Source organism: Pteropus medius, unplaced genomic scaffold (assembly GCF_902729225.1).
Source record: "Pteropus medius unplaced genomic scaffold, Ma_sr-lr_union100, whole genome shotgun sequence".
NCBI lineage: Eukaryota > Metazoa > Chordata > Mammalia > Chiroptera > Pteropodidae > Pteropus > Pteropus medius.
Window position 1 is genome coordinate 3908573 of NW_024340693.1, and position 11698 is coordinate 3920270.

The following is an 11698-nucleotide window of genomic DNA, read 5'->3' on the forward strand; positions in this document are numbered from 1 at the left end:
AAATATAAATATATATATTTACAAGTTATATTTACAATAACTTGTAAATATATATATATATTTACAATAACTTGTAAATATATATATATATTTACAAGTTATTAATAGCTCTATTAGCTTCCTACATGCATATTACACTTTAATAAAAAGCTTACTTAAAAGAAGCAAGCAGAGGTCGGAGGTCGCAGGCCCCGAAGGCTTCCCCTGGCTGTGGGGAATTAGTGGATGAGTGAGGGGTGGGCGGTGGGCAGGAGAGTGGCCAGGGAGAGGCCCACCGTGTGTCCCTGTCTAACAGCCCTGCCCTGTCCCTCCAGGTCCCCAGGGAGTGAAAAGGGGGCAACCCATCAGACCCAACCAGCTCCGGGGGCTGCTGGGCAGGCCTGCGAACCCAGTGCCCCGGGTGACCGCAGAGGACTGATTGAGCCTGCATTCCTACCTGGGCAGGTCATGGTGGGCAGTCACGTCCCCGGCCTATAACTGCCTCAGCAAAGGTCACGCTTTGCCTTAAGTGAGCCCTGTGCACGGTCCTCTGCATCTAGGATCACATACCTTTGAAATGTCAGGGTTATTTTCTTTTCCAGGCCCTGGGAAGGCGCGACGGCGGGCCCCGAGCTGGAGACCAGAGTCCCCTGTTATCTTGCTGCCCACATGCCATCTGTGTGCAGCAAATGTCAGCGCGAACCCTCCTGCACCTGCCGGGGAGGCCGGCGCCCCGCCCTCTGCTCTCGGTCCCTGCCCCGAGGCTCCTGGTTCTGCTTCGCGCTCTCTCCGCCTCCCTGGTGGGATTTCCAGGCGCCTTCCTTCCCTTCTCTCGTTGATTCCAAATGCATGACACGCACAGCAGACCTGCCCTTCTCCAGAGCGTTTTCTCTGTCCCTTGAGGTCATGCTTCGGGGCCATGTCCCCAACGTCCGGCTCAGACGGACTCCTGTAAACTTTCTCTGCGGGCGTGGACGTCCTCTCCTGGGCCCGCTCGGGGAAGGTCTTACTGGCCCGAAGCCGGGCTCCTGCCGTCCGCAGTGGGGGTTGGGGGGTGGTGGCTCCTGCCACGAGGGTCAGCGTCACCCCTACCTGCAGAGACACCCTCCGAAGGGGACCGAGTCCTGGCCACCTGAGCTTTCATGGGCTTGTATTTGGTGTCCAGCGAAATGTTCACACTGTGAGGACACATCCCGGGGTCTACGGCTGGCTGTTCCTGTCCCCTGGGAGGCCCTGCAAGCCTTCAGCCCCCCGCGGCCTGCTGACAGGTGCCCTCTTGGGGGAGTCCCTCCGGGCCGCGGGGCTGCGCCCTGCCCTGGGGGTTCGCCGCCGGGAGCAGGCAGGAGGGTCGCTCGGGCTTAGTTACCCACGACGCATCCTAGAGGAGGACAGGGCGAACTAACGGTGACCGCGCTGGCTGTTTCCGAGACGACAGGTGCATTTTATTTTACTTTTCTATAGTCTCGGCAACAACCTAAGCGCATTTCAGCTCGGAGATGACACGTTCACGATACGAGACGCAGCAGCCAGAGCAGCTGTGCACAGGGTCCATGAGGACAGCGTGTGACTCCAACGTCACGGAAGCGGTGACATCTGTGCTGTAGAGACCCCGGGGACAGTGACCTCTGTAAGGTCCTGCATACGACGATGTGGGACCATCAACGCCCTCCGCCCTTTCCAGCGAAGTGGCGGGTGGCCGCGCGCGCGCGCGTCCGGGGCCCGCTGCGGACGCCCCCCTGGCAGGTGGCCCTGGGGCCCCCGCATCGCGCCTGCGCACCTTGCCTCGCGACTTCCTTTCCTGCTCCCGGCAGGTAGCGGCCGGTGATGGGCAGTTGCCCGGGGGCCTCGGGGACGAAGGGGTCAGAGCTGCCTCCTGGCCGGGCCCCCCGCCCCTAAGGGAAGGGTCAGCCAGAAGCTCTGCCAGCGCCTGGGTCCCTCTCAAGCCTTCTCAGGGGCTGTTGCCACCTGTCTACATGGGCGGGGCTTTTTGGAAGAATCGCAGAAGCGGGGCATTAACCACGTCCCCAGCCCCCTCCCACCTGCCGCCCCGCCTTCAGGTGCGGTGCTGGGGGGCATTCTGCAGAAGGTTCGCTCTCAACCTGGTCATCTCTAAGGTGTTTATTTTCACACCTAACTTCCCCCCTGGTGCTTTGCGAGCAGGAGAGGGTGGTCAGGAGACCCGCCCCCCCCAATCCACATGGCCCCAGGGGATTCTTGGCTCTGTGACTGAACCCCGAACCCTTCTGTGCCTGGGCTTCTCTCTGTAAAGTGGGGGTGACTGTAGGACCTGCCTCAGAGGGGTGATGTCTTCCCCCTAGGTCAGATTTGCAGCTTCTCCCTTTGCAAAGTGGCCAGGACCCTCCCCAGTGGCTGAGAGGCTACAGCGACGTGATTTATGTAACGGGAGCCGAGGCGTTCAGTAAATCCGGGTTGTTTAGTTGGGGCGTTCCTAGCTAAGCATGCCATTTTAAAAATAATTAATTTTGGATGATTCCCTTTAAACCTCAATTATGCATTATTTGCCTATTTTCCATTTGGGTGCCGCCGAGTTTCATGCTCTCCCAGCGGCCCGGTCACCACGACCCCCGAGGGAGGAACCTCTTTATCCAGCCCTACAAGGTCCTCGGTGCTTGGGTCTCGGGGGGAGGGGGTAGGGAATGAGAATCCCATAAGCTCTCAGAGTTATACACTCGAATCTGAATTCTGTGATTTCATCATTTTAAAGTCCATGACATATTAGATCATTGATCGTTGTAATTGAACTGATATAATATGGCATGTTTTAAATATTAATTGGGAAATAAAGTCCCGCAGTAGCAAAAAAAAACAGGTTATTATTATAAGACCTAAAAACTGCTCAGTGATGCACAAGCTACGGAATAAAGCATTACCAATCACAAGACAAAAAATGAATTACGAGTAGGCAGATGCGTCACTGGGTTCCAGCAGATGACAAAGCCAAGGCCAGCGTATCATTCTAGGCCACGTGATACGCAGGAGCGAAATTTGGAGTAAGGAAAATGGTTTTTAGTGCGATCTGTATTTAAGCTAAAGGACCCTTCATTTGGTGTTCACAACGAGGCTGAGCTCTTGGTGAAACTTCAAGGGCATTAGACTGGGGATATGAAACATGTGGCACCTTGTGCCTTAGCTCTGCCCACGCCCTTTGTCCCCAGCTCGATCCTTCGCCCGTGGCAGGCGTGGATAACCGATCCCCATGTGGGCTTGATGTTTCGACAAGGGCTTCACACCGTGGTTCTCAGCCAAGGCGATTTGGTCCCTGGGCGACATGAGGCAGTGTCTGGGGATATTCTGTTACTGCCATGACTTGTCAGAGGGCAGGGTGCCACTGGCACCCAGTGGGGAGAGACCAGGGATGACGTTACACATCCGACAGGGCGCGAAGCGGCCCCCACCACGAAGAGCTATCCTGTCTCAGACATCAATCACGCCGAGGCTGAGAAACCTTCTCAGTTGTAGCCTTGGGCACTTGGGCTCAGAGATGCTCAGAGCTGTCTTCGGTCTTCTAGTTCACTTTGGCGAGATGTTCAGCTTCAGTTTCTTCGTCTGGAAAACAAAGATGATGTTATCCGCTTTGTTCGCTTGTCTGACACACGGCGAACAGCCAATAAATCTCGTTATCATTCCTGCGACCAGGACCGTCACGCAAAAACTATTAGAACGCTCAACTTTCCGCATCCCAAAAAACTACTTAAATTTTTTTTTTAGAATATTTTTTCCCGTGATTCAGATAATTGCTGTGACTTGCCTTCGTAGCTATGGACCACTGCCATTTTGATCGGAAATAGCCTGTCGAACAATTTTGGCTGTGATGGATTCAAAGTGATTCATACTCAAGTGTGAGAGGCTTATTCGACCTTTGTTTTAGAAGAAGAAGGATCTGGGGGCACTAGAGGCAGAAGGAACGAGGGCGTGCCAGGGGAGGGGCGGGGGGAGACATGACTGGGATTCTCGTCTCCGCTGATCATTTCTGCTGTGCTGAGTCCCCAGGGGGCACAGGTTTATCAAATTCATCGTCCTCATTTCGAACACTCACAAAGGCAAAAGGAAAGTGCTCTGCTCCCCTCCATCCTCCTCCCCGCCCTTCCTCTTCGGGGTGTTTTAAACTAGTCTGCGTGTTGACAGTTATTACCTGGCAACAGGAGCTTCTGTAGGAGACGGCACATCACACTAGGATTGTCGACACCCCAGCGTGACCTCTTCTGTCACCCATCCTCCCACCGATTTGTCCTTTGATTTTCTCTGGGCACCTTCCCAGCTCCCGGATTTGTATAGTGTAGCATCTTCTAATATACGTGGTTTTTCCAGTTTTTTCTGAGTGTTTTGGGTAAAGCGAATTAAAGTTGTGCCTTCTGTAATGTTTACCGACTGACTTCAAAAAAAACCCCAACAATGCCAAAGTAACGAATCACCATTGTCCAAAAGTAAATGCTTAATGTTTAAATTATTTTCCTTAAAAATTTTGTTCTCCACTTTGACTGAGGAATAACGATTTTGTTATTTTCTGTATTAATAGATAGATTCATTTACAAATCTCGGTTAAACCTGTTGTTTCTGGCCTCAAATGTAGGTTTTAATGGATACAAATACTGGAACATTATCATATTCTCTGTTAATTACTGGTAACTGAAACTAATTTTCCAATGCCATTTCTCTTTACCGAGGATTAGATTTCTCCCAGTGTGTTTGTTTTAAGTTTTAAACTTCAGTACTCTGGCGTGGCACGTTTTAGTCTTAAGAAGCACAAACTTGTCTTTCCGCAGCTCTCACTATTCGATAAGAACCAGCTGGAGCCAAGGCTGCAGAGGTCACGTGAGTGGCGACCGGCTCACCTGGGAGGAAGCTCCCAGGGCTTCCTTTGATGTGTTCTATCTGCCTTGGATCAGAATTTTTAGAACAATGCAGTAAAGCCTTCATTTTGTGTTGAAACGCACAGAACGAGTTCGCCGGTTCTTGTCAGGCGGGTCAGCAGTCCAAACATTCCACGCCTAATTTACCAAGGACGGTTCCTACATGGAAATGTCATGCGAGGGGCTAGCAGTCGCCTTTGTGATGGGACTGAATGTCTGTCTCACGGTCGCGTTATCCATGTGTTTACATGCCGACGTCTGATTTTACTAAAAAATTATAACTTCAGCCTCGGTATGAATTCTGCCTGCTTTTCGATGTCTATGTTACATTTTGCTTTCTGTTTAATGTAATTATCGTGATAAGTGTTTACTGCCTTGTGAAATAAACGATTTCATTACAGGTAGGGGTTCCTCCCCATTATTTTATAGATATAATTTCATTTACTTCTGGATAACATCATTTAGATGTCCTGTTTTAAAGTTAAAGCCAGACACACAAACTAAGAAACGTTTATGCGAATGAGTTTTCAGATATAATAATGAAGAAGTGTTTTCAGCTTGGCTTAACTGATTTCATTGCATTTGTGCAGGAATTCAGGTGACTGACTGGGTGACACTAGAGAGACAGGGTCGTGCAGTGGTTGAAGCAGCACGTTTGAGCCCAGGGCTGGCTAAGTGGCATCCTAGCTCACTGCTCACGGGCGTGTGACCTCGGGCAAGTCGTCCCAGTTTCCTCATCAAAAAAAAATAATAATAATGGTGAGGAACCAGCAGTAGCGCCTCCCGGCAGGTTGGGAGGATCAGATGCGTTTGTTTACACATTCCTGGCCTTTAGCACAGAGTAACACTCTTAGCTGTCACGGCTCCTTAGGTGATTGGAGGCGCGCAGCTCAGCGGCGCCCCCCTGTGGCCACATCTACACCAGCAGGTTTGTTTCAAAAGGATTTTCATTTTAAAAAAGAGTTCTGATCATCAGAAACGTGCAGGCGACTGAAGTGGTCTACTTTAATATATCTTTGTTTAAATAAAGTGGGCTTTGCTCTCTAAACCCAGCGGCGAAATGTTTGTTTTCCCTTAAAGGCAGAATATTTTCATTCATTCGGCACGTGTGTGTTCCATGCTAAACGGCCAGAGAGCCAGGTTGGATGTAGTGTCCTAGTGTCCCATAACACTGCAGAGACACGAGGTCCGCTGGGAACATGCTCAGCAGTCGGGGCTGGAGCGATGAGTTCAAGCGACGGCTAATGACAGTCTCAACTGGCTAGAACACTCCGGGGTCTAAAAAGTGTTGCTCTTTACCTCCCCAACATGTCTGCCATTTCGAAGACCACATTTTTGGCTTGAGCCTTTTTGCAGCTGTTTGTGTCGTTACGTGGCCCAGGTGTCACCTCAGGGCCGACTCTTAGCTCCCCGGCCGCTCTGTGGGTCTGCGTGTGTGCCTCCCATGAGCCCTGGTGCCGTTGATGGGTGATTGTCGAGTGAACTTAACCCGTCGACCGTGTGCACGGAACTTGAGACTCCATTTCCCTCTGAGTATTGATCTCGATATTGGTGAGCGATTTCCCGACAACTGAGTTCTTTAACTATCTTTCTGTCGTGACTCCCAGGTTTCAATTTCGTATTAAAGATGATGGGATTTGTGTTGAAATCGAGCTATTGATTCATCCCCGTTAAAGTATAAATTTTTACCAGTATTGTTTGGAAAAAAAAATTTGAATAATTAACGACTTATCTTCACTATGGTCATTCTGCGTCAGTCTTTTCAAAAAACAAAATAAACCGCTTTTGGCCTTGGCAATTTAGACAAATAGCATAGGGGCCGAGCCTAACTAGGCCTTTCATGTGGTCTCTCAATGTTATATTCCAGAGGTGTTAGGTATTTGCACGCTTTGTTCACCTGCTCAAATGTGAACTCTGTGAGTGTCGACTAAAGAAGAATCTAGTAGGTGCTTAATTGGTAAGCAAGGCATGTATGGCTCTCTTCTTTTGTAAGAAGATATTTCTCATATCTGTTTTAATTCTAATTCCTCTTCTGTTTTGCCAAAGTTAAAGACTATCAGCTAATGGTGACTGAATGTGTACGATGGTTCAAAATACTCTCTCCTGGTTTTCAATATTTTTTTTCTGTGTGTTCCCACATTCTAAATTTTCCTTTCGCAGGACCTCAACGTAGAGTTTGCAAATGGATAACCTTGTTTATTAGTAGGGAAAGGCTTATGTCACGTAATACTTAATATTGTGCAAAATGAAAAAAAAGAATAAAAAGTAGCAGTAAAATTATAGACGGAAAACACCAAAAATTTAGATGCCTTCACCGTGTCACGTGAAAATACTCAACTACCCCTTTTAAAACAGTTTCCTGGAAGCCTGATGGTTGAAAAATGATTGATCATAGCCAAGGCTACTACTGAAGGTCCCTCTGCCAAAACGACAGCCCACTGACCCAGAGGCGGAAGCTGCATAGACCCGGTGATGAAACGCAGCCCGAGTCGCCGGCCTGCGGGGCTGCCCGGCCCTGGGCATCTCACTCGCCTCTTTCGCCTCAATCGCCCTGGACTTTGCTAAGCGTCTGGACCGGGCAGGCTTCTCTGCCGTATTAAAGCCTCAGCGCGTCTCCTTGATCTGCACCATTTGCTTTCTCTTCACGATGAGTCGTATCTTATCCTGTCATGAAAAATAATAGTATCTAACATCATCATGCTCATTAAACGGGGTTTTCTCGTGACGCTTATCCTTGGTTTAATGTCACCTCGACCTGTACAGTCATTTCTGTTAGCTGATTGTCATGCACACTGTCTAACGTGAAAAGGAATTAAAACTTTCTTCATCGGTTGTAGAATACTTCCCTTCTTTTAAGTGACTTCTATTCATAATTTTGGTGTATTTTCCTGTTTTTTTTATCTCTCGACTGTTTTTCCCTTTTTTCTTCCAATTTACTTCATTACATTCTTCAGGAAATTCGGTATTGTTCCAGCCTTTATTCTATATTTTAGCAAAATCGAAGAGAAGCAGTCAACTAAAATTCAGTGTGCCTTCATACCGCCCGTCCTGGTAACTGTTGCGAGTGTGTCTTCAGTTTCTTTCCACTAAAATTTCCATAGTATAGTTGCTCGTTAGACAGACAGACAGTGGGGTGGGACGAGGGCTGGAGAGGAGGGAACATAACCAGTAATTAAGGTCGGACCCAATTGCAGACAGCGGCCCGCGTCCAGGCCCACGTTCCCTGGCCGAGCCGGAGGGGGCTTCCCGGATGTGGGTGTAGGAGGTGACTGGCTGTGACTCCGCATATCCCCTCCGGACACTTGGCGGCCTTCAGAAGAATGTACTATATATGAAGCTCTTTTACAGACGTGGTGGGAGGGAGTGGCTTGCAAGACAGTTCTTGGAAAAAAGTAAGTGAGTTATTTCTTAGATAGTAAGGTTTAAACCACTACTCGCGTATGAAAACAGATTTATTATTATTTTGTCATCTCTGACCATGGTGTCAAATGTTGTCCTTTAATATTATTTTTTATATTCTGCCTTTTTATCAAAATGACAACTTTTAGGAAATACAGAGTAGACATAGTGAATCAGCAGTTGGGAAGAGGCGTGTCAGTCTCTCCTGAGATTCAGCCAAATACAAAAAGAGCTGGGTGAGCAAACACGCACACACACGTGCACACACACACAAGCACACGCACACACACGAGCGCGTGCACACACACATTTCTTTTGGCCCTGGAGGTGATTCAAGAGTCTTAGGCAGAGACTTTCGCCGGCTCCGGAGCGTAGTTGTGCCACGTTCGGACGTCGTTCAGTGTCTGATTTTATTTCTCACAGACGTTTCTCGGGCGTGTGTGGGTGTGAGGTGGCGTGCAGCGCGGTGAGCGGATCCTCGCTCGTTTGGTCGCCGTGGGGAGGGCGCCGGCTCCGGGGTGCGGGGCGCCTGGCCGTGGCGGAGCTGGGCCCCCAGGCTCCGGCCGCTGCCGCGTGTGCCCCGACGTGCCACGTGGCCGTCGTGTGGGGCTTTATTCCGTGCCCGGCGTCTGCCAGACGACACGGTCCGTCCAGCGCTCTGGAGCCCGGCTTCCCGGCTCACTGTTTCCCTCTGGGGTGTCGCTCACCTGAACTCCCCCCGTTTGTGCGCCGTGTCACCTCAGTGTCCTCAGAAGCATTTTTTAAAATCTGAGAATTTTAACAGTCCATTTTGACTGACACTGTCATTTGGTGCACAGATTTCAGAATCCCAGGAGAACAGCTGGGCTTTGAAGTCAGGTCTGGGATCAACTTGGATGACTTTGAACAAATTACTTAATCTTTAGGCTTCTGTTTTTTTTTTGTTTTTTGTTTTTAATAAATATATATACAGACTAAGGACAATGCCTATTTTGTAGGGTTGTAAGGATTATTTTAAAATATTTATAGCACTGACTCACCCAAGAACCCGTGTGACAAACTGGCGAAGCTGTCAAAGACTTTGTCGAAAAGTAGGCATCAACGTGTGCTCCAAACATTAAGAAAACAGCTTAATGAAGATACGTAGTGATTCTATGTTCAGAGGTTTACAAGGAGGCCAACAAGGAGTAGGAAGATGTTAAGAATGAGCCTTAGAATAGAAGAAAATACAGGACCCAGTCACTCAGTGAGACACGGCTCCGGCCACAGGTTATAGACACCAGGTGACAGCCTGGACAGCAGGCAAAGAACTGGACGTATTAACACAGGGACATAACTCTGCACATTCGAGATGGGATTCGTTGATCAAGATATAAAACTACACACATACGTCATTCGAAAGAGAGAGGTCTAACCCGCGCGGCAGACAGCACCTGGGCAGGAAGACACACGCGGGACCTCGCAGACCCGAGGGCCCGGGACGAGGAGTGAGTGACAGAGGGGAAAGGGACAGTATTACGGGCACTGCCGCGTGTTTCCTCAGGTCCAGGCATCGGTGTCTGACCCCACCTGAGGACACACTGGGACAGGTGTGGGGCTGAGGACATGGGACCCGTGGGCATCTCACTTGCCAAAAGGACCACTGCCCCTCGACTCACAGACAACGCCGCCCCCTAGGTTCACAGAGGGACTGAACGGCTGGTCTTGGGTTAACTGGAACCAGAGAGAGAGTCACTCCGGGGCAAGTGGCAGGGCCTGTAGGGGACATAGCTGTGTCCGCCTGCGTTCTCGTGATGACACTGCTGACTGAGGCAGGTCCTGGGGTGGCTTCTCCCACACCCCCTCTTCCTTCCCGCTGAGCTCTGATCGGCTTGGGCCCCTCCCCCACATGGCTGGGGACAGTGGCTTTGTCCTAGCCCCGAGCTGAACCCACGCCCTCTGGTGTGGTTGGTTTAGGGTGGGCCTGGGACCCAGTCCTATCCAAGGGGACATTAGGGCCCCCAGAATCTCCCCAGGTGTCAGCCGTCAGCCCTCTGGGTTTGACCACGGGCTAACTAACTAGCTAACTAACTAACTAACTAACAGCATAAGGTCTAGAACGAAAGAAACAAAACTTATTTGCGAAGACGATACGATTATCTTCAAGGAACATCGCAGAATGATCACTGACATGAATAAGAGGGTTGGAAAAAGTTCTGGACACATCAGTATTCAAACATCGATGCTCTAATTATGTACTAGCAACAATCAGTTAGAAAATTTAATTTTTAAAAATTTACAACAGTAAAATTTATAACAGTCATCGAACAAATTTTAATATAAAGTAAGTATAATAAAAGATGTATGGGATCTTTAAGAAAAAAATTATAAATTTTATTAAGATATATTTTAGATGCTATAACTAAATGTGACGGGCCTAAAACGAGAGTTATCTTACAGGGGTCTGGATAGAAGTGGGCAAAGCCCCTAAGCAGGGAAATGCTCTTCTCTGCTGCCATCTCGTGTGCAACTGAGGAATAACAACCGAGAGTATGTCATCATGAAAAGTAGGTCTCTGCTGCCATCTCGTGGACATCTCGGGAATAACACTTTATTTAGCCTTTGTCATGATGAAAAGTTATTCTCTGCTGCCATCTTGTGGGCATCAAGGGGATAACACTCAGGGTTTGTCATGAAGGAAAGTTATTCTCTACTGGCAGGGCCGCCTCTCCAGGTACCCAAGCACCCCCTGCGTGTGTGGCCTGTGGTCTGGCTGACCCCTCACCGTGTTTCCAGGTTTTCTGGACACCTGTAGGCCTCCCAGGGCGTGAAGTTCCCGCACGAGGTCAGCCTTCTGAGCCTGACAGTGGCCCAGGCCTTGGATGAGACACTGTGCCAGGAGGAAGCTGAGGGCTCCGACCTACCTGTCGGGTCCACTCACCACAGCGGCATGGGGGGCGGGGTGGCCATTCCGGCAGCTGCCCAGGCAGCCTGTGTTCAGCCCCTCTGCAAATGCTGCACGCGGAATGGGGTCCCCAAGGCCCCTTCTGCTCCAGCTCCGGCCGGCCTCCCCAGCTCTAGGGGGTGTAAGAGGCCAGGGGCGGCGGGGGGCGAGCAGTGCTGCCATCTGCCCCCCGCAGCCTTCCTGCACCCAGGCGCTCAGCTCTCAGACCCGGGCCCCATCGGTCTGGTCCTCCTGGGCGGTGTGCACCCCACTTTCCCCAGTGTGGTGACTGCGGGGTCCGTCTAAGCACAGTGTTGGCTCAGGAACTGCCCGGGGAGGTCACGGAGTCAGTTGCAGCCCCTGGCCCCGGTCCCCGGTGCCCTCCCATGGCAGCAGGAGGGCCCTCAGCTCCGGAGGCCAGGGGACAGGGGATCATTCCACACCGCGGGCTGGACACGCATGCTGTTGGGGTGCCAGCGGCAGGGGTTTGTTACAGGCGGGGGACGGAGGGTCGTGGCCGGGGCCCCACTTGCCTCTGCAGGGTCCT

At 50.4% G+C, this 11698-nt stretch overlaps 1 pseudogene; it reads left to right on the top strand.

Annotated features, from left to right (window-relative positions):
• LOC120603005 (gap junction alpha-3 protein-like) overlaps nucleotides 1-11457 on the top strand; it is a 20140-nt pseudogene extending 8683 nt beyond the window's left edge.
• Nucleotides 11458-11698: the final 241 nt, after the last annotated feature.